This window comes from Perognathus longimembris, chromosome 20 (assembly GCF_023159225.1).
Source record: "Perognathus longimembris pacificus isolate PPM17 chromosome 20, ASM2315922v1, whole genome shotgun sequence".
In the NCBI taxonomy this organism is placed as follows: domain Eukaryota; kingdom Metazoa; phylum Chordata; class Mammalia; order Rodentia; family Heteromyidae; genus Perognathus; species Perognathus longimembris.
In genome coordinates, this window is record NC_063180.1 from 630,731 (window position 1) to 651,947 (window position 21,217).

The window sequence follows — 21,217 nt, forward strand, 5'->3', positions numbered from 1 at the left end:
CAAATTGTCACATTGTCCTGCTATATTCTGCCTGGAATATGACTCATCTTGGGTCCAGTGTATCCACATAGCCTGTTAGCCACACTGTAACCTACTCAAATTGAAATGGGGAGGCTGGGTCTAACCAGCGCCATCTTGGCCACATGGTGGATGATAGGGTACTGAGTTTAACTGGTGCCATCTTGCTTCATGGTGGAGGCAGGGAAGTTCCACCTGCCTGGTGATGGGCATGCCTGAATTCCTAGAGGCAGGGCAGGGATTTGGATGATAGGTTACTGGACATGTCAGTCCTGTGCCTTGAATTTGGGAGACTCTCAAGTTTCCTGTGACCCTGACTCTGACACTATTTGGGCCCGGACTAGCTCAGGAACCATTACACCATGCCTCATGTTCCCCTGTCTCCTGTCTCTCCTCCAGTGACCACAGTGCCCCCCTTCAGCTCTTTATTGGTGTTGATCTGGTTTTCTGGTATTGTTTTTCTGTTCTCTCTTTTCTGTACTACTCTCATGGCTCAGTTTTCTAACAGTGTTAAGTGTATTCAAGGGACTGTAAGTCTTTGTGACAGGAGTCCACCTGCCTTTTCCAGCTTTCCAATAAAGACCTCCAACTTGAACTCTCAAAATGTGGCTTCTTTGTTTCTCAAAATCAAGTTACATTACAACAAGCTTAGATTAAATTGACTGAAGCATGTCACAGAGCTTCTCTTCAGGCCACCTTTATTTTACTAGCAGCCCAAGTGCAAGAGTAGTATTGTTGGTAACTCAGACACCCTCCACAGTAACTGTAAAGCCTTTCCTTAAACTGAAAAGTGGAAGATAAAATATGACATTTTATTGGTTGTTTTCCCTTGTGTTCTCATTGCTGCCACTGCCAAGCATGCAGGAGCAGATCTCAGTAGTCATCACTAGCTCAGGAAAACCTCAAACTTCAAAATTCAGTGGTTTCAACTAAATGGCTATCAGGTTTACTCCAATTTGCACCTTCTCAAAGTCAAAAGCTCACACATTGCATCGTCACAAATTGGGAGTCATCTGGATTCCCTAATGAAGTTTAAGATGGCCTTTAGAATAGAAGAGGAAAATATCCTGGGGAATCAATTCTTCAGTATTCACTGCCCTCATGCCTTTCCTTCTCTGATTTGACCCTATGTGGTACAGAGCATCATTCCAAGGCTCCTATTTTTCCAGGCCCAATGGCCTGCAGTAGAGGATTTCTTCACTCTTAAAGTCTAAGGCGACTTCTCTCAAGGCATTTCCAAGCTTGCTGCAGGAGCCAGACCAAGGCCAGGCCCTGTTTCTTTGCTTCTCTTCAAACCTTCTCTCTCCCCTTTCTTCCTTCTTCCAGCACAGTGTCTACAGATGTAGACATGAGGCATTAATTGTTTGTCAAAGTCCCTCTGCCATATGCTTTAACACTTTGGCCTTATTTTCCTAAAATTGTAATGCAGGGGCTTTGGTTTCTTTATGGACTTACTTTGCTACAGACAGATACCATTTCTAAAGAAATGGTTGCACAGAGGCCTGTCCTGGGAAGAAGCATTGACAGTCTGATCCTTCAGATTACCACTAGGCCTTATTTTTGCTTTGTAGTCATTTAGCTGTCTTGTGCCCAGAGGTCTTCTAGAAGTTTCAACAGTCATCTTAGAGGAAAGTAGTGTCAGGCAGGAAGCTGAGTGAATCTGTCTCTCCTTTACCGTGGACTTAGCTGTCCCAGAGTGTCCTATGAGACTCTAAGCACTGTGCGGAACCCTATCCATCGTAGCACATTACCTAATCCATCATCCAGCAGAAAAAATCAGGCTGGTTAGGTAATTTTGTTGAATTGTTTAATCAAAAGCTTATCCGCTGTCCCTCTCAGGTTCTCAAAGTGAGGCTCCCTTGACCATAGGTAAAAAGATTCAAAAATTCATAAGAATAATACAAAAGTCAGGAATATGTTTTCTTCTTAATATGAGAAAATGGGGTATTCTTCTATAAGACATTTTGAACCCAAATATGTTACTGGCCAATAAAAAAATTCACACAAGTCAGTAAGTTGGTATGAATATTTCAAGTTGTTAATATCAGCTTCCATGCAGCAAATTGCTTGCCATGCTTCATTTATACTCATTTATGACTAAACAGTAGTATTTGCAGCATGATGCCATAAATATTATTTTTTGCAGTGCTATGGAAGCTTTGACCTCCTGGCTGGGAAGAGTATGACAGAGGTGTGGGATTCAGGCAGACTCTGAATACAATAGAAAAGAAAGCAGCAGGGGTGAGGGAAAAAAAGAAAAAGAAAAAAGAAAAAAGGGATCGTCCACTAAGCAGCAGCTATAAAAAATTCATGAGTCTGGATTTGTGCATTGAGACAATTTTGTTAAACTAAATGAAAGTTAATCTGTTGTAAATCTACCCAGTTTTCAGTGACTCCACAGAAATTCATTTACAGTAACTGAGAATAAGAGGAGGCACAATGAACATACTGACCCCTACGTGCCTGAGGTCACTGTGGACAGAAGAAGATGGCCTGCCTGTATTTGAAAGGATTTTCAGTGTCGAGGCATCTCTCACCTGTCATTCCCAACAAAAGGTGGACAGAGCCGTGTGCCTGTCCTGTACTCCCTGGGTGTCCCATCACCTTCCCGTGTTGCTTTCCTGATGACTCCTCCACTGTGTCCTAAGTCTACAGATACTATGAAGGTGCTCATCTGCTCTGTCTCTAGCAGAGCTGTGAACTGGCCTGTTGACAGTCTCCTGATTGGACAGATGCCATTTCAAAGCAACTCTTGACTGGGGCCATGCTTTATGCCCCCAATGGTTGCCCTTGCATGCCCCCAAAATGTCTTTGTCTGACTATGGAGCCCAAAATTACCCATTCAAATAAAACCTTCAGATTCAACTGAATCTTATTCAACATCTGTGTCCAGCTGATTAAGCCATCTGTAGTCAATGAAGCCCAAACACAGAATCATTCTGTTATTCTAATTGCCACTTTTTACCACACCATGAAATTCTGTTCTTGTTCTTTTTTTTTTTTTTTTTTTGTGGCCAGTCCTGGGCCTTGGACTCAGGGCCTGAGCACTGTCCCTGGCTTCTTCCCGCTCAAGGCTAGCACTCTGCCACTTGAGCCACAGCGCCGCTTCTGGCCGTTTTTTCTGTATATGTGGTGCTGGGGAATCGAACCTAGGGCCTTGTGTATCTGAGGCAGGCACTCTTGCCACTAGGCTATATCCCCAGCCCAATGTTCTTGTTCTTTTTAATGAAATTCTGTGCAGATGTTTTCCATCTCTGTAACTTTGAGTTACTGAAAAGTAATTCTCCTCTTACATGGAATTCATGCTTTTTCTTCCATCTTGAGCCAAGCATTTGGCTACAGGAATGTAGAATGAGAGGGGACATGGCTGACTTTGCCACTCCTGCTCTCCCCCCTCTGCTGGATAAGATGGGTGTAGATAATGTCGAGATGGGAAGACATAAAGCAGACCGTTAGTGTTCATGGTGAAATGGGCTGAGTATATGCAATGAGCAGTTGTGGGGAGAAAGACCTCCACAGATGCCACCAGCTGTCCTGAGGCAGCCACTTCCTGACACCAGCTGTGAAGGAAATGTGGTCCCCAGCGTTATTAGATGTGATTTCAAGGTATTTATGTTTTAATGAAAGTCGTAAGTTAAGGTTTTAAAGCAAATTATGAAGATGCTTAAAACACTTTGCCACTTATGAGCTAAACCCTATCTAAGCATTCTGAGTTTGTTACTGCGATACAAACACTTAATAAACATTATATAACTGAGTGACCTGTGGCAAGAACAGCCCTATGTGGCAGTATGATCAGCTGACAGTTTTTAATAAATATGCTTTGGGGACCTCAGAAGGGACCTTGCCCCATCTATCACAAGCATCATGACATCTAAAGTCAATAGCCCTGTGCTGTAGGTATCTATGCAAGATATCCACTTATAAGTAGGTATTTGTGCTTATTTTCATTTCCCATTATATTCTGGATAAGTGGCACTGAGAACAGAATTTCTGTGCCAGAAGAGAATTTTCACCTCAGCCCATGTGGTACAATGTATCTATACTTTATGAGGAATGGATCTTTCCCTGAGTAGATCCTTTGATGAGTAGAGCCTTTTGTGAGTAGATTCTTCTGTGAGAAGACTCTTCAGTGAGCAGAGCCAGTTATGAGTAGATACTACCATGAATAGGTCCTTTTTTCATAAGTAGGTCACTTGGTGGTGATAATCTTATGTTTTCTTCTTCCTGGTTGTGACTGGCTGGCTCAGGAATGACAATGGTTTGGGCCCCAACAGGAAACCTGATATAACAAAAATGGTGTGAGGAATGCTCAGCTTCTTCTGCATTATATGATGTAGTAACCCAAATTAACCAATACTCCTGCTTGGAAAGTGCAATACATCTATCTATACGCAACAGTTGGGTGCAGCTCATGCCTGATTCCCAGGGCTGTGTAAATCAGTTTGATAGATTGCTTAATTCATATCAATTCCTGAAGCTGTACGTATTCATGTATTATACTTGGAAAAATGTGTTTTGCAACCAATATTTATGGTGAAATGTAATTCTCTCTATGACATATTAAGCTGCTACCAGATGAAATACTTGACAAAAATAGGGTTCTACCTTCATGAATAGATTAATTCATGACTTCATGAAGTCATTGGTTAGTGTGTTATGTTAAGTGAAGTTCTGCTATACAATCTAATTGTAATAAGGTCTTATTTCTCTCTGATACCATGCACACATCTTAGAACTGTACCAGTAACAAGACTATCACCAGATACAGCTTCCTGACATGGGGCTAGAAACCTCTTCCCTTTGTAGCTTACCCAGTCTTTGCCTTGTGCTATTAGCAACAGAAAATTGGTTAAGACAGGATGGTACCCCAGAAACCATCCTACTCTTGAAAGTGCCATGACTCAGAAAGCCGATGAATTTCTATCACTCCCATTTGCCAAGATCTCCACAATCAGAGCTATAGGATAGGATATTGGATGTCCAGTTCACTTTTCAGTATCAGATACTCCACTAAGAGTTTGTAGCTTACCTAAGCCATATAAGAGGGATTCAAGCTCAGCTTTAGAGACTTTACTCCATATCTTCTTTTCATCATGCACCATCCCAAATAAAAGCTGCCCACGTGTGTGAGAGAGGATGGTGAGAGGTCAGATCCATTGCTGGAAAATATTCACGATAAAACAGTCATAATCCCTCAGAAAGCACAACAGAAAATATTAGGGAGACAACACATGGACGGTCTCAAGCCCTGCCTGTCCTGATTCCCTCTCACTTCCTGAGCACACTTCCTGAGCACAATGACCTAAATGTTAGTGTTAGCTTCATAGTCTCATACAAAGTTTAGTAGAGCTTGTAGAAAACTATTTACAAATTCCTCTGTGGCCTGGGTAAGACATATAACTTCTGTCCTCAATTTAATTTCATGTGAAACAGGCAGTTTTGCTCCTTAATCTCTAAGAGATCATGCAGCTCCATCGCTCTATGCTATTAAATAGATCCTTGGCTTTTGGGCCCAACTCTGCCAAACCCTGAAGGGTAGCTCAGGAATGAGCTAAGTTCATCCTGACCGGGGGTACCATTCCTCAAGGTCTGAAATTCAAAAGTTCCAGAGAACTCTACATGTGTATCACTTCCCAAGAAGGCTTGTAGGATAAAGGAACACTGTTTAGTCTGCAGCATACATAGTAGAACAAAAGGACTCGGCTTCATCCCATAGAACTGAAAAAAAAAAAAAAAAGAAGGAAGAGAGAAAACAACTTTTTCCACCTTTCCTGCCTATGAGTGAGGTTCAAACAAAGACATCTACCTCAGAGTCAGTACAGAATGGCAGAAAGTGTGGTAAGAAAAGTGGGAATAAACATAAAGATTTAGGAAAGAGGCGATTTTTCTGACTACTGATTTCCTACCCCAGGCAGCTCTTTTCCTCTCCTCCTTGAAGTCAGGATGGGAAGATCTTAGAAACATCTCAGACTCCATGTTTCACATGGGAAAAACAACTCCCAAGTTAGAACACCCACAGAACTCGTATTGACAATTTCAGGTCATGCTCAAAGGATCAGGCATCATTGGACTTTTTGAGATATAACTGGGTGACTGTTGGCACTTGACTTGGTTATCTAAGCTCAGTTACTCCCTGTGTTAGAGTCGCACAGAGCTCTGCTTTTTTGTAAGCAGAGAAAGAATAAAAATTATACTTGTCAAATTTCAGCAATAAGTTACACTTTCTATGTTTTCTTATTTCACCCTAAACAGTTCTGCAAAATAGGTATAAACATCTCACCTTTTCAGGCTATATGAAAATAAAATTAAATGTCTACAACTTGAACACTGAAACTTGTTCTCTCTTTCTTATCCTCAAAGAGACTTTAACATATGACCTGAAACTTCAAAATTGATGTAGAGAGGGCTGGGGATATGGCTTAGTGGCAAGAGTGCTTGTCTCGTATACATGAGGCCCTGGGTTCAATTCCCCAGCACCACATATGCAGAAAATGGCCAGAAGTGGCGCTGTGGCTCAAGTGGCAGAGTGCTAGCCTTGAGCAAAAAGAAGCGAGGGACAGTGCTCAGGCCCTGAGTCCAAGCCCCAGGACTGGCTAAAAAAAGAAAAGAAAAAAAGAAATTGATGTAGAAAAAACACACAGGAAAAACATTTCAAGATACAGACACAGCAATGAATTTCTAAATATGTGAACAAGCAATTCCTTTCTGAGTAAAGGAAAAAAAAAAAAAAACATGCAGAAAGACCCTCCTATCCCAACCCCAAGATGGCTCTTGGAGGCAGGGAAAGATGCTGGAATCATTGGGTCATACCTGAACTATTTCTGTGTCAATTCATTGTCTCAGTGTGTGTCTGAAGGGCCTTACTCACATATTGGACATAACCAAGGTTTCTTACAAAAGAGTAGATGGAGATACAAAAGGAACTTAAAATGAACTCCATGAGGGAGTTCCACAATCCTCTCAATTTTCATAATTCATGCAATGCCTCACAGAACTCACAAAATTTTATTATAGTGGATCTAAATCAAGAATGGCCAAAATGAGAAGCTTAATAGGCAAAGCCAGAAAGCTTGGGAAGCAGTACTTCCATGCCTTCTCCACTTGGAGTCAGGGGTGCCAAGCTTCTACCACATAAATGAAGTCTCCAACTTGGAAGCTTCACCAAGCCTCTGTGGAGAGGGATTTTACTGTGGTTTCATTATGTAGGCATAGTTGTTTCAATCACTAGCCAGAGATTAAACTTCACTTTCAGCATCTGTCCCCCCACTTATCTGCCTGAAGAGAAATGGATGAAAGTTCTAACACTCTATTTACATGGTTAGTCATTCTAATGCTGAACCCTCATCCTGAAGTTATCTAGGAACCCAAATGAGTCACATTGTTAGGAAAACAAACACTCCAATCAAGAAATGACAAATGTTTTCTAACCTGTGTTCTAGGAAGTGGAGATAAAGACCAGATATATTAACTATAGTACAATCTGGGATGAAAAAAAAAATCACCATAAAGGGAGAAGGAAGCTCTTACACTTGGATATGCAATAACAAGTAAAAATAAATATGGGCTTCTCTGAGCCCAATAGTCCTAGAGAATGAACACTGTGTAGTGTTTAAGTGTTTAAAGACACTGCTTGGGCAGTGTCTATGATACACTACAGATCTTTAAGATTTTCAACAGTATTAAGTGATAGGTAGCAACTAGCCATAAATAAGAAGGAAATGCAAATAACGATGAGATCACCAGGTCTCAGAGAAAAAAAAAAAAACAAAAAAACACTAAATTGCCAAACTCACAGGTGATCTCAACCCTGAGGATTGGTCCTAGAGATAAGAATTTCTCACTGGCATTTTCAAGAAGTACTCAAACTCCAAAGAGTAATGCTGTTGTTCTCACAACAAAGAAAATCTGCTCTCAATTTTTCTAAAGGATATTTGTAACAAGTACTTAAACATATTTTCCTGGCATTTCTGCTTCCGTGTTTAATGTTGTTCTAAGTCCTTCTCTATACAGTCACTTTGTAATCACTTTGGAACTCAGTAAAGATAGGACTGGTCAACAATAACTTTATAACAAAGATCTAAAACTACTCCTGCTGGACAGATCACTCCTAAATAAGGACAGTTATTGCTAATGATCAGCTGTACCCTGGAGCCAGAAAAATCATCTCATGGGAACCAGAGTGCTGCTCCCTTCAAATAATGATAATAACTTTTTCAGAACTAAGAAAAAAAAGAAAGAATGACCAGCCAGGCCATAACTGTAGGGAATATTCTTAAACTATTCAAACCCTTTACCCTGCTCACTGACTTTCTTTAATTGTTGTGGAGTTTGAAAATCTAGTAAACAAAGATATTTCTCATCTGAGTTATATACGTGGTGCTTATGCACAATTGGGTCCACATAAGCTGACAGGCACCACCTTGCCACAGTTCCGATGCCCCACATCTACTGCCATCTACAAGGATGTTAGCAAGAGGTCCTAGAAACCTGAGTACTACTTGAACCTTTTCAGTTGAAAATGTATATTGGTTGGAGTATACTGAAGGATTGAACTTGGCCTAAAAAGAAATCTGCCTTTTGACTAAGCTAATGAAAAGTGACCTCCGTAGCCTTAAAGCATCAGTCCTGAGAAGAGTATCTTTGTTATCTGGGTGTTTGGGGTCATTCTGAGTACCCAACAAGATAATTAAGTAGGGCTGCCCATGCAAGATATCAACATCATGATCTAGGATGAAGGATGTGTGTCACACAGTTTTAGTTCACTGCAGGAGGGACTGGAGTCAAAACCAGTCATGTGAGCCATCAGTCAATCATGTCTTCATGGAACCCTAAAAAACAATAAACCTTGAGGCTATGGTGAGCCTGACATCAGTGCCAGAAGAGAAATGAGTCTATAGTTAAACTTGCCTTTCACAGTATATACTATCCATTATGTACCTATTTTCTCTTAGTTGAGATGTATATAGGCCTTTTCCTTATAATAAATTATTACCACAGCTTTCAGTTAGTTCCCATGAGTAGTTCTAGTAGATTATCAAATGTCAGACCTAAAGGTGGCCTTGTAAGAACTCTTCCATTTAACTTTACAGTGTCTGACTCTCACATACATCTGCCAATGAATGACTCTGTGGTTGATGTCCACCTTTCCTCTGCTCTTAGCTAATTCTGGAGTTCCAAGTAATCTGCTGACAGTATCACATTATCACCCTAAAATGAACGTGGCATGCATAAACTATGACTTCTGCAAGCATCAAATTATATGCCATGATTGGATAGGCCCACAGAATAATAATGGAAATGCAGACGGCATATATCAGTGTTTCTGTCTCTGTGTCTGTCTCTGTTTCTCTGTCTCTGCATCTCTCGCCCTTTTTTTGATTCTTATTTTGTTTTTTTTTATTCACTTTATTTTTTTTTCAAATTTTTATTATCAAACTGATGTACAGAGAGGTTATTACAGTTTCATACATTAGGCATTGGATAAATTACTTGTACTGTTTGTTACTTTGTCCCTCATACCACCCTCGGCCCACCCCCTTTCCCTTTCTCCCCATGAGGTGTTCCATTCACTTAGACCAAACAGTTTTGCAAGTATTGCTTTTGAAGTTGTTTTTCTTATTTATCCTGAGTCTCTCAATTTTGGCATTCCCTTTCAATTTCCTACTTCTAATACCAGCATACATGGTTTCCAATATACTCAGATAATGTTAAAGAGATAGTGTAGGTACAACCACAGGAAGGTGATACAAGAACATCATCAATAATAGAAGCTAGAGATACACATGGGACGTTGAAAGTAGTTACAACTGTGATATAACAATCCTTTCCATAACATGGAGTTCATTTCACTTGGCATCATCTTATGTGTTCATAAGGATATAGCTAATGGGCTAATGTGATCCTCTGCTGTAACTTGCCTGAACCTGTACTAATTACTCCCAATAAGGGAGACCATAGAGTCCATGTTTCTTTGAGTCTGGCTCACTTCACATAGTATAACTTTTTCCAAGTTCTTCCATTTCCTTGCAAATGGGCAATGTCATTCTTTCTGATAGAGGCATAAAATTCCATTGTGTATATGTACCACATTTTCCTGATCCATTCGTCTACTGAGGGGCATCTGGGTTGGTTCCAAATTCTAGCTATGACAAATTGCGCTGCGACAAACATTGTTGTGCTGGTGGCTTTACTGTGAATTTGTTTGTGTTCTTTTGGATAGATACCCAAAAGTGGGGCTGCTGGGTCATAGGGGACTTCTATATTTAGCCTTCTGAGGAATCTCCATACTGCTTGCCAGAGTGGCTGAACCAGTTTACATTCCCACCAACAATGGAGTAGGGTTCCCTTTTGGCCATATCCCCTCCAACAATTATTATTGTTAGTTTTCTTCATATATGTCATTCTCACCGGGGTAACATAGAATCTCAATGTTGTTTTGATTTGCATTTCTTTTATGGCCAGTGATGTAGAGCATTTTTTCATATGACTTTTGGCCATTCTCATTTCCTCATCAGAGAAGTCTCTTTGTAAGTCTTTAGCCCAATTGATGAGGGGGGTTTGGTTCTTTGCAGTTTTGTTTTGAAGGAAGGTAATTTTTTTTAGTTCTGCATATATTTTAGAGATGAGGCTATTGTCCGTTGAATGGCTGGTAAAGATCTTCTCCCAGTCTGTTGGCTTTCTGTTTCTCTTGCAAGCTATGTCCTTTGCCATGCAGAAGCTCTGCAGTTTGATGCAGTCCCATTTGTCCAACCTTTCTTTGAATTGTATCCTTTCTGGGTCTTTGTTAAGGAAGTTCCGTCCTGCGCCAAGGAGCCCAAGTGTTTCTCCTACTCCTTCCTTTAGTGTTTTCAGGGTGTCTGTTTGGATTTCCAGGTCTTTAATCCATTTGGAATTGATTTTGGTGCAAGGTGATATATAAGAATCTAGTTTTAGTTTTTTGCATGTGTTGAACCAGCTTTGCCAGCACCATTTGTTAAACAGGCTATCTTGCTTCCAAGTTATTGTTTTAGCTCCTTTACCAAAGATTAAGTAGGCATAGATCTGTGGGTTCACTTCTTGGTCTTCAATTCTGTTCCATTTGTCTTCAGGTCTGTTCCAGTGCCAATACCAAGCTGTTTTTATTACTATAGCTTTATAATACAGTTTGAAGTGGGTATTGTAATTCCTCCAGCACTGTTCTTTCTGCTTAGGTTTGTTTTTGCTATTCTAGGTCTTTTTTTATTCCATATGAATTTCTGGATTGCTTCCTATATTTCATTTTAAAAAATGGTGTTGGGATATTAATGGGTATTGCATTGAATTTGTAGATAGCCTTTGTCAATATTGCCATTTTGATTATATTAATCCTCCCAATCCAGGAGCATGGGAGGTTTTTCCATTTCCTTAGTTCTGACTTGATTTCATTTTTCAAGCTTTTAAATTTCTCCTCAAAGAGGTCTTTCACTTCTTTGGTTAAGGTTATTCCTAGGTATTTTCTGTTTTGGGGGGCTATTGCAAAAGGAGTTGCTTTCCTGATTTTCACCTTGGTCTTTGGGTCATTAGCATAGAGAAAGGCCATTGATTTTTGAGGGTTTATTTTACATCCTCCAACATTGCCAAAGTTTTGGATCAGTTCTAGGAGCTTGGAGGTAGAGTCTATAGGATTCTTTAAGCATAGGATCATGTCATCTGCGAAGAGAGAAAGTTTAACTTCATCTTTTCCTATTTGGATCCCCTTTATATTTTCTTCTTTCCTAATTGCTCTGGCTAGGAATTCTAGTACTATGTTGAAGAGCAGGGGAGAGAGTGGACATCCCTGCCTTGTTCCTGATTTTAAAGGGAATGGCTTGCTTTAGTTTTTCCCCATTTAGAGTTATGCTTGCTGTTGGTTTGTCATAAACTGCCTTGATTATATTCAAGAATGTTCCCTGGAATCCCAGTTTTTCCAGGGCTTTTAGCATAAATGGGTGCTGGATTTTGTCGAACGCTTTTTCCGCATCCAGAGATAGAACCATGTGGCTCTTTACCTTGCTCCGGTTGATGTGGTGGATTACATTAATTGACTTGCGTATGTTAAACCAACTTTGCATCCCTGGGATGAATCCAGTTTGATCGTGGTGTATGATTTTTTTGATGACCTGTTGAAGTCAATTGGCCAGAATTTTGTTGAGAATTTTTGCGTCTATGTTCATCAGGGAAATCGGTCTATAGTCCTCTTTCTGTGATGAGTCTCTGCCAGGTTTTGGGATGAGGGTTATACTGGCTTCATAGAATGTGTCTGGTAGTGAACTTTCTCTTTCAATTTCATTGAAGAGTTTGAGAAATATTGGTGTGAGTTCTGTTTTGAAGGCCTTGTAGAATTCTGCAGTGAATCCGTCTGGACCTGGACTTTTCTTGGATGGGAGGTCATTTATTGCTGTTTCTATTTCAATGCTGTATATGGGTCTTTTTAGAAGGTTTAATTCTTCATGGTTGAGTTTGGGGATATCAATTTTTTCTAGGAAATCATCCATCTCTTCCAAGTTCTCGAATTTGTTGGCATAAAGGTTTGCAAAATAGTCCCTTATTATTTTCTGAATTTCGGTTATTTCTGTGGTGATGTTACCTGTTTCTTCGCTTATCTTGTTTTTTTGAGTGTGCTGCCTTCATTTTTTGGTCAGGTTTGCCAGGGGTCTGTCTATCTTGTTCATTTTTTCAAAGAAACAACTCTTTGTTTTGTTGATACTTTCGATGTTTTTTTCGCGTCTAATTGATTTAATTCTGATTTGATTTTAATTATTTTCTTCTGTCTATTGACTTGGAGTTTGGCTTGTTGTTCCCTTTCGAGGAGATTAAGGTGCTTCCTTAAATTATTGAGTTGCTGTTTCTCCAGTTTGTTGGTGTATGCACTCAGAGATATAAATTTTCCTCTGAGTACTGCCTTTGCTGTGTCCCAAAGGAGCTGGTACATTGTGTCCTCATCTTGGTTGAATTCCATTAACATTTGAATTTCCATTTTAATTTCTTCAATGACCCAATGATGGTTCAGCAGTGTGTTATTTAGTTTCCATGAATTGTGGGATTTTCTGTGGTGGCTGTTTGAGTTGAGCTCTAATTTTATTCCATTGTGGTCTGAGAGTATGCAGGGAATGGTTTTGATACTTCTGAATTTGTACAGATTTTCTTTGTGTCCTAAGATGTGATCTATTTTGGAGAATGTTACATGTGCTGCAGAGAAGAATGTGTATTGTATTGTTGCAGGGTGGAATATTCTGTAGATGTCAGTTAAGTCTAGTTGGTCTATGCAATTATTTAGTTCTGTGGTTTCTTTGTTCAGTTTTTGGTGTGTTGATCTGTCCAGAGGTCATAGTGGAGTGTTAAAGTCTCCAACTATCAATGTGTTTGTGTCTATGAGTGTTTTTAGAGTCAGTAGAGTTTGTTTGATGAAGTTGGTTGTGCCTGCATTTGGGGTGTAGATATTTAGAATGGTTATATCTTCTTGTAGGAGAGATCCCTTTACTAGTATGTAGTAACCTTTTTTGTCTGTTCTTACCTTTTCTAATTTGAAGTCAATTTTGTTTGATGCTAGGATTGTAACTCCAGCTTGCTTACTGGGGCCATTTGCTTGATAGATTTGATTCCAGCCTTTCACTTTTAGAAGATGCTTACTTTTGCTGGATAGATGTGTCTCTTGGAGGCAGGAGAAAGATGGATCTTGATTTTTGATCCAACTAATGAGCCTATGTCGTTTGATTGGAGAATTAAATCCATTAATGTTGAGAGTTAGAATTGAGAGGTGATCTTTTGTTCCTTTCATTGTCACTATCTTGTTAAAAGCTGTTTCTTCCAATTTCTTGGTCTGATGTTTACTAATTAGGGTTCATTTCTCTGTCTGTATTGGGCTCTTGATTATTTTCCCTGTGTAGTACATCTTTAAGGATTTTTTGCAAAGCTGATTTGTTGGAGATATATTGTTTCAGTTTTTCCTTACTGTGGAAGACTTTTATTTGACCTTCGGTTATGAATGAGAGTTTGGCTGGGTACAGAATTCTTGGTTGGTAGTTATTTTTATTTAGTGTTTGGTATACCTCGTTCCAGGCTCTCCTTGCTTTCATGGTCTTTGCTGAGAAGTCTGGGGTAATTCTGATTGCTTTTCCTTTATATGTGATTGTTTCCTTCTCCATAACAGCTTTGAGTATTTTTTCCTTGGACTCTACTTATCCTGTTTTGATCACTATGTGTTGGTGGGATGTCCTATTCTGGTCTGATTGGTTTGGGGTTCTAAATGCTTTCTTATATCTGTATAGGCCTTTCCTTCTGGATATTTGGGAAGTTCTCAGCTAATATTCTGTTAAATAGGTTGCCTATCCCATTAACTTCTTTCTCCACTTTTCCTCAATACCTATTATTCTTAAATTGGGCTTCCTGATTGTCTTGAATCTCCAGTAGTGATCTGTTTTGTTGATTGGACTGGACCTGTATTGACTTTTGATCTTTCTCCATAGATTCTAAGGAATCTTCAGCTCCTGAGATTCGATCCTCTGCTTCAGTTAGTCGGGACTGTAGGCTAGCTACTTTATTTCGAATCTCTCTTCCTTCTGACTGGTCTTTCCTGATGATTTCCATGTCATTTCTTAGGTCTTGTATGGACATCTTTACTTCATTAACTTCATTACTTTGGTTTTGAGTGTTGTCTCTCAAATCTTTAAGCTGAGTAGTTATCTTTTCATTTGACTCTTGAAGCTCACTTATCTTTCTATTTGTGGATGCCATGAAATTCTCCATTAATTTTTGCTTTGCCTCCTCACGCTCTAACATAATTGACTGAAGAGATTCAAACTTTTCATTTATCATGTTTATCACTAGACTTTTTAGAGCATTTTGAAGGTTCTCATCTATGTCTTTGATTGCCTGCTCTGCTTCCTGCTTGTTTTGAGTGGGGGATAAGAATTCATTGTTTGCCATCTTTCCTGTGTTCCTTCTGCCCATTTGGGTTGGGGATGCCAGTCTACCAGCACAATTAAATACACATGCCTTTTATACCTGTGTATAAAATTAGATTTGGTGTTCCTAAAGAATACAATTTCAATATAACAACCAATCCTGAGCCCTGTATTTAGTAGTTATTTATTTACTGTTACAATTCTATGATCAAATCTTGTTCTTATATTAAGTTCCTTTTGGACTGGCTTTCTCTATGAACCCCTTTGTTTCACTTGATTTAAGCGGGGAAACCCTCTATCCAATAACTAGGGGTCAATGGCTTCTGGAGGACCTAGTAGTAAGTCAGGAGGGTAAGTTAGATGTAATAAAGAAACTATAGTAAAATGTATGGGGGGGTGATAATTTTGGTTTAGTTTCAGTGACAAGGAAATGTGGAGGAGAGTAGAATTGGTAGAAACAACAAGGTTAAAATGATAGACAGTGGAGAGTTAGCCGTAAAGAGTGGAGATGTGATTCATAGGAAATTAATTTTTAAAGAAAGAGAATACATAGAGAGAATAAAAGAGAGAATACTGGAACACAGATGCACATAACCGAGAAAAGTTATTTAAAAAAGAGTAATAAAAAGGAAATACAAAAAAGAACAGAGAAAGAAAAAAGTAAAAAAATGGTCAACTACAACAATGACCACAAAAAAAAAAAAGTGATAGAACCAACAGGTGAAAATGGGAAACAAAAACAAACCAATTACGTTTTAGAAATGAAAATATGAGAAAAAAATAAAAATCAAAATGAAAGCTTAGAAAACTTTAGAGACAAAACAAAACAACAACAACAAAAAAGTCTTCCTTGTTTGGATGGGCTTTCTATGGTCTCTGGTTTTCTTGTGATGACCTGCAGTCTATTCTGCCACTTGGCTGGTTTGACGTGCCTTCAGTTTGCAGGGGTGGGTCTGTTCTGACTCTCCTTCCCTGTGGTTCCCACAGCTAGCAGGTAGGCCTTGGGGGTCCTCTATAGGTGGGGACGCTAGCGGTCTCGGGAGCGGTGGCACCTCCCGTCTGCTGTGGGGCCGCTGTCTTTAATGCCTGGCTTTGAATAGGCTGCGGACTCAATAGGGCAGGACGGTTCTGGCCTGTTTTACTGGTCTGAGTCACTTTCCTTGGGGCGGTTCCACCCTCCTGGGTGGGGCAGCCTTCTGGGAAGAGCTGGGTATGGAATTCAGCTCTGTTTCGGGCTGGGAAATGGGCTTCTAAATGGAACCGTTTATCTATGTCGGGAGGTTTTTTTCTCCCATTTGGCAGTTCCATGCCACCAATAGCTGCTTGCTGCTTTTGCTTTTTACTTTAGGAATTCCTGTGGGCAGGGAAGGCACCTCTAGCCAGGCCGAGGCTCAGGACACGCCTCCTACCTGGGCAGGGGGCGTTCTCCTGGGAAGAGCTGGCTTTTGCTAATAGGTCCCTCTTGCCCTTCTCAAAGATGGCCACTTTGTCCTCGCTTTCCCCAGGCGGGCTTTAGCTCCCGTCTGGTCTGACCCTTTGCCAGTGTCAAAGATGGCACTTTGCTCTGGCGGTTGGGGAAGGAGCTGCTTGTGGGCGCAAGTAAGTATGTCATTCGTGGGAGTACTCACGCTGTCTCTGCAATTTCAGCCCGTCTGTGCTCAGCCTGCGATCTGTATGTTCGCTGCCATCTGGAGAATTTGTCCCTGGTCTCCATTGAGCTGTACGTGGTGCGCCGCGCAGTGCTGGCACCCACACTAGTGTGGCATTGGAACTTCGCCCAGAGCTCGAATCTGTGTTTTCAGACCAGCTATGTTGATTTTTCCTTCCTGGCCTGAATCCCTGTACTGTTAGAACTTATTTGAGCTGTCTATCTAGCGGTAAACGTTTCTCTGGGGTGGGAAAACTGCGCTGTTGGAGGGAGCTCAGCTAAGGCACTGTTGCTCCTCCGGCATCTTCCTCGCTTCCTCTCTCTCTCTCTCTCTCTCTCTCTCTCTCTCTCTCTCTCTCTCTCTCTCTCTCTCTCTCTCTCTCCCCCTCTATCTCTTCCTTTCTTTTTTTCTCTCCCTCTCTTACATTATACCAAACAAGTCCACTGCTGACTTCTGAATTTTTTCAGAAAAAATGATGTTGTCCCTACCCTGGAAAAGATGACTTCATATCTCTCTGAAGGCAGGGTTTTCCAGAAAATAGGATTTTCTCTCAAATTTCCTCTACTTCCAGAGGAAGCTTCCCATTCCAAGCATGGACATCTCCAAGTCTCAATCTTACTTTCTTCATAAAAATTGTCACCAAATAATTTCCATTGATCATGTTTTGATTCATGGATTTAATGTCCCTATTGCTCCCAAAGAGTAAATATCAGGAGTTCTTTTCCATGTCTGTATTTCCAGTGTCCACAGTAATACCCAGCCTATAATACAGTGAATATTTATTGTATCAAAGAAGCTATTCTGTAGTTCATGAGGAAAATCAGAAACCATAGCAGAAAAATGAAAACTACCAGATAACACACAGCTCTAAGACAGGAACACAAATGGGCATATTTCACAGAAAAATTAGCAAAGCCAATCAATATAAGAAGGTCCACTGTTTTACTTAGGCTATTCATTTGAATGTTGCTCTTCTCCAGAAAAACCACATAGACAACCCAGAACAGCTCAATTCTATCCAGGCAGCCTGTGGTCCAGTCAACTTAACACATCAAATTACCCATCACACATTTGTCCCTGGCCAACTTAGTATCTGTATGCATCAGATTAAACTTGTATTAATACTAAATAAGGACTACAAGCAATTTGGTACAGTTGGCACATGGGATCTGCAAAAACAACTGCTGGGAGAAAAAAGTTGACTAACCAAGGAGAGCAATGGGGAAACTTTGTCTCCCAGCATCGGGAAGACACTGAGGTTTGAAGCAGTAATTTTCCTTTCTGAAATTTCTCCTCAATCAGCTTTCTTCCAAAAAGCTTCCATGACTTTCAATAATCCCTGGCATGCATTTTTATCCAAATATTGGAAGATACAATGTTAAAGGATAGGTCTGGGGTCCAACATACAGAGTCCAGAACTAATGTTCTAGTGTTTATTCCCTCCCTGGGGTAAGTGTAATTCCATCAAAATTGATCAAACAAAATTGAGGACCTCAGTTGACTTCAAATTTATCCAGTGACATCTGTCCTTCAGATAAATGAAGAGACATCTTTCAGTTATTAACCTCATGGGGGTTATGTGCAATAGAATTCCAAGGAAATGTTGGAAGGAAGCACTTTATTTCATGTGCTCTATCCTTACATTCATTTTATTGAACATAGCATCTCTTTTCTTTGATTGTTGGTAATGGACCACTTGCTAAAAGTTAAATGAGTTTTATTACATTTGACAGCTTCTTAATTACAATTCACAATGCAGTCCCTGAACAGGCCTATATCTGATGTCCCAGGCAAAGATTTGCAAGGATAAACAGGCAATGAGGCTAGAATAGAGTGAGGTGTGGAAGGAAACAGGAAGTGGCTCAGAGGACCCATCTGATCAGGCAGCAGGGTTGGGCTTGCCACTGGGAGTGAAGACTATCACATGATACAGAGTGTATGTTTAATGTCAGGAGCAGGTGTGGGGTAAATCTCTAGAAGAGTGTCCAGATTCAGTGCCAAGTAAGGAGAGCATTGAGGATGTTGGCCATAAGAACAATGTTCGAGTCTGAGGGCTGCAGACAGCCCTGTGCACAAGAACACTGATCCTCACAAACAAGATGAAGAAAATTTTTATCTTCTATGCAATCACCTGCTCCGATTGTACACTGTAAGATAGTCTGAAAGGGAAAAAAAAACAAAACAAAACAGGACTGATGGCAGAAGGAAGCCACAACAACCTACACTACCCTATCAAGTGGCCAATAGTGCTAGCTGAGTGTCCTGCCCATCATAGGAAGGAGTGAGTGATCTATGGGGATCCAGCACTCAAAACAGCAGTACACTGTAATGGAAAGAGTGTGGCCTACAAGTCCATCAAGGCACTGAACTCCTAGAGGAAAAAAGCTGGGTGTGCCTAATGCCATGTTCTTATATGTAAAGTGAAGAGACTATACATAGCTTCACCATCAAGAAAATCTGAGTATGAAATAACATAACATATAAAACCCATCTAGAAAGCCAGGAGTTGTGGCTCAATCCTATAATCCTAGTTATTTAAGAAGCAGAGCTTTGGGGATCTTGGTTCAACACTAGCCTTAGCAAAAAGTATTGGAGATGATCTGAACCAATGACCAGGCATGGTGATGCACATCTATCATCCTCAGTGACATAGGGAAACACAAATAGGGTGGTTACAGCCCAGATTGGCCCCAGATATAAAGACCTTTCCCAGAAACAAACATAGAAAGAGCATAGTTCAAGGAGTAGAGTACCTGCCTACAAGTGTAAGGCTCTGAGTTCAAATGCCAGTATGGCCAAACCCAAAAACTTCTGACATAGTTCCTCTCCATTAGAAATGTTCTCTAAACTATCATATTTAACAAATGTTCAATGAGTATCCATTATGTACAAGGGGCAATGATTTGGGTACTAGAATGCAGACACAAAGTTTCTATCTTTTTTAATCCTCTACTTTAGAGAAGATGATGAAATGTACATTCATAATTGACTGTCACCTCCCTTAACTATAGGAGATATGTTCCAAGACCCCCAGTGAAAGCCGAAAATGACACATAATACTGCACTCCTTCTATGTCTTTTTCTGTACTTATATGTATATATAAAGTCAATATTTTAAAATATTAAGTATTGTTATCACTAAGTATTTACCACATACTATGACTTTTCTATATCTATGTCTCCTATTTCTTCTCAACTTCACCATTCGAAGATTCATTCTTATACTAAATATTGGCAAGCTTAGTAGGCTATTTTCCTTCTTATAAAGTCAAGAACTTCCATTTTTTTACTTATAGTTGTATAGACTTCATTTTGACACATCCAAGTGAAAGCATTGCTACTCTGGTGCTTTGGGGCCATTGTTAGGTAAGATAAAAGGCCTTGAATGGCACTGTGATATCTCAGTAGTAAATCTGACATCTGAGATGGCTCTCAAGTGTCTGCTGGGAGGGTAGTGTATATGGCATGGATACACCAGGCAACAGACTAATTCACATCTCAGGCAAGATGAAGCCAGACTGCATACAATTCAACATTTATGATTGCTTATTTCTAGAATTTTTAATTTTATAGTTTCAGACCAGGATTGATCCTTTGTGAGTGAAAACACAGATAGAAAGTTGCTAAATGGTAGTGACAATGGGGGGGGGGGGAAGGAATACTTTGTATAGAGCAGTAAATATTACAACCAAAAATAGAGTGGTATAAGCATATATGCAGATGCTATGAGCAAGTCACACCCAGACAGATGTCTAAATGGAATGAGTAAATAAACCACACACAGGTCAGGAAAAGAAGATTTTAGACAAGGCTGGTAGCAAGAGCTAATTCCTGGGATGACACATGCTTGGAGAGTTCCAAGAGCTTCACCGATCATTTTGTTCTTGCCTTTCTCCTCCCATTCCTTCAGACATCATCTCTGAACCTTTCCATCCCCAGACCTGCAGCTGGACTGGGAACCCTTCTTTAAGAGATGCAAATCCCTTTGCCCCCTTTATCTAAAAGGTGCTATGAGCACATTGTTTGCCTCCCTTGGAGAGACAAAGTTTGACTCAACAAACTAGTGTCTAAACACCACATCCAGCAGCAGCATGTGGCCCCATCCCCTGGACACACAGGTGTCTGTTGTCACACGCACTTGGAGTGCCCTTCCAATGCCTGTGACAGTACACACACATACACACACACACACACACACACACACACACACACACACACAGTATGCAGTGTATGGGGGAATGGTGAAGGAAACAGAGATTACAGTCACAGTCTTGTAATTTCCAAAGAGTCCAGGAAGGCATGGAGTGAGTCCCTTTCCCTGTGAGCTCCTCTTCCAGAAAGGATCCTAAGGAGTGTAAAGAGAAAAGCAAGTAGGAAGTGAGGAGGTAGGGAATATTTTCTTTTGCTTTGCTGGCTGTAGAAAGATAAAAAAGAATTGGCCACCTGCAATTCTAGCCCTGATTGCAAAAAAAAAAAAAAAATCTGTTATTTAGCTCTGAGGCTGCAGTTAGCAGATTGTCAGCCTGGCCTCACAGTGCTGCAGCAGCCAATAAGATTCGACATTTTAATTTTCTGAGCAGGTACAATATTGCTTTCATACACCTGTGAAAAGCAAAATAAAGATGGAAAGACAAAGAAGAAACCAAT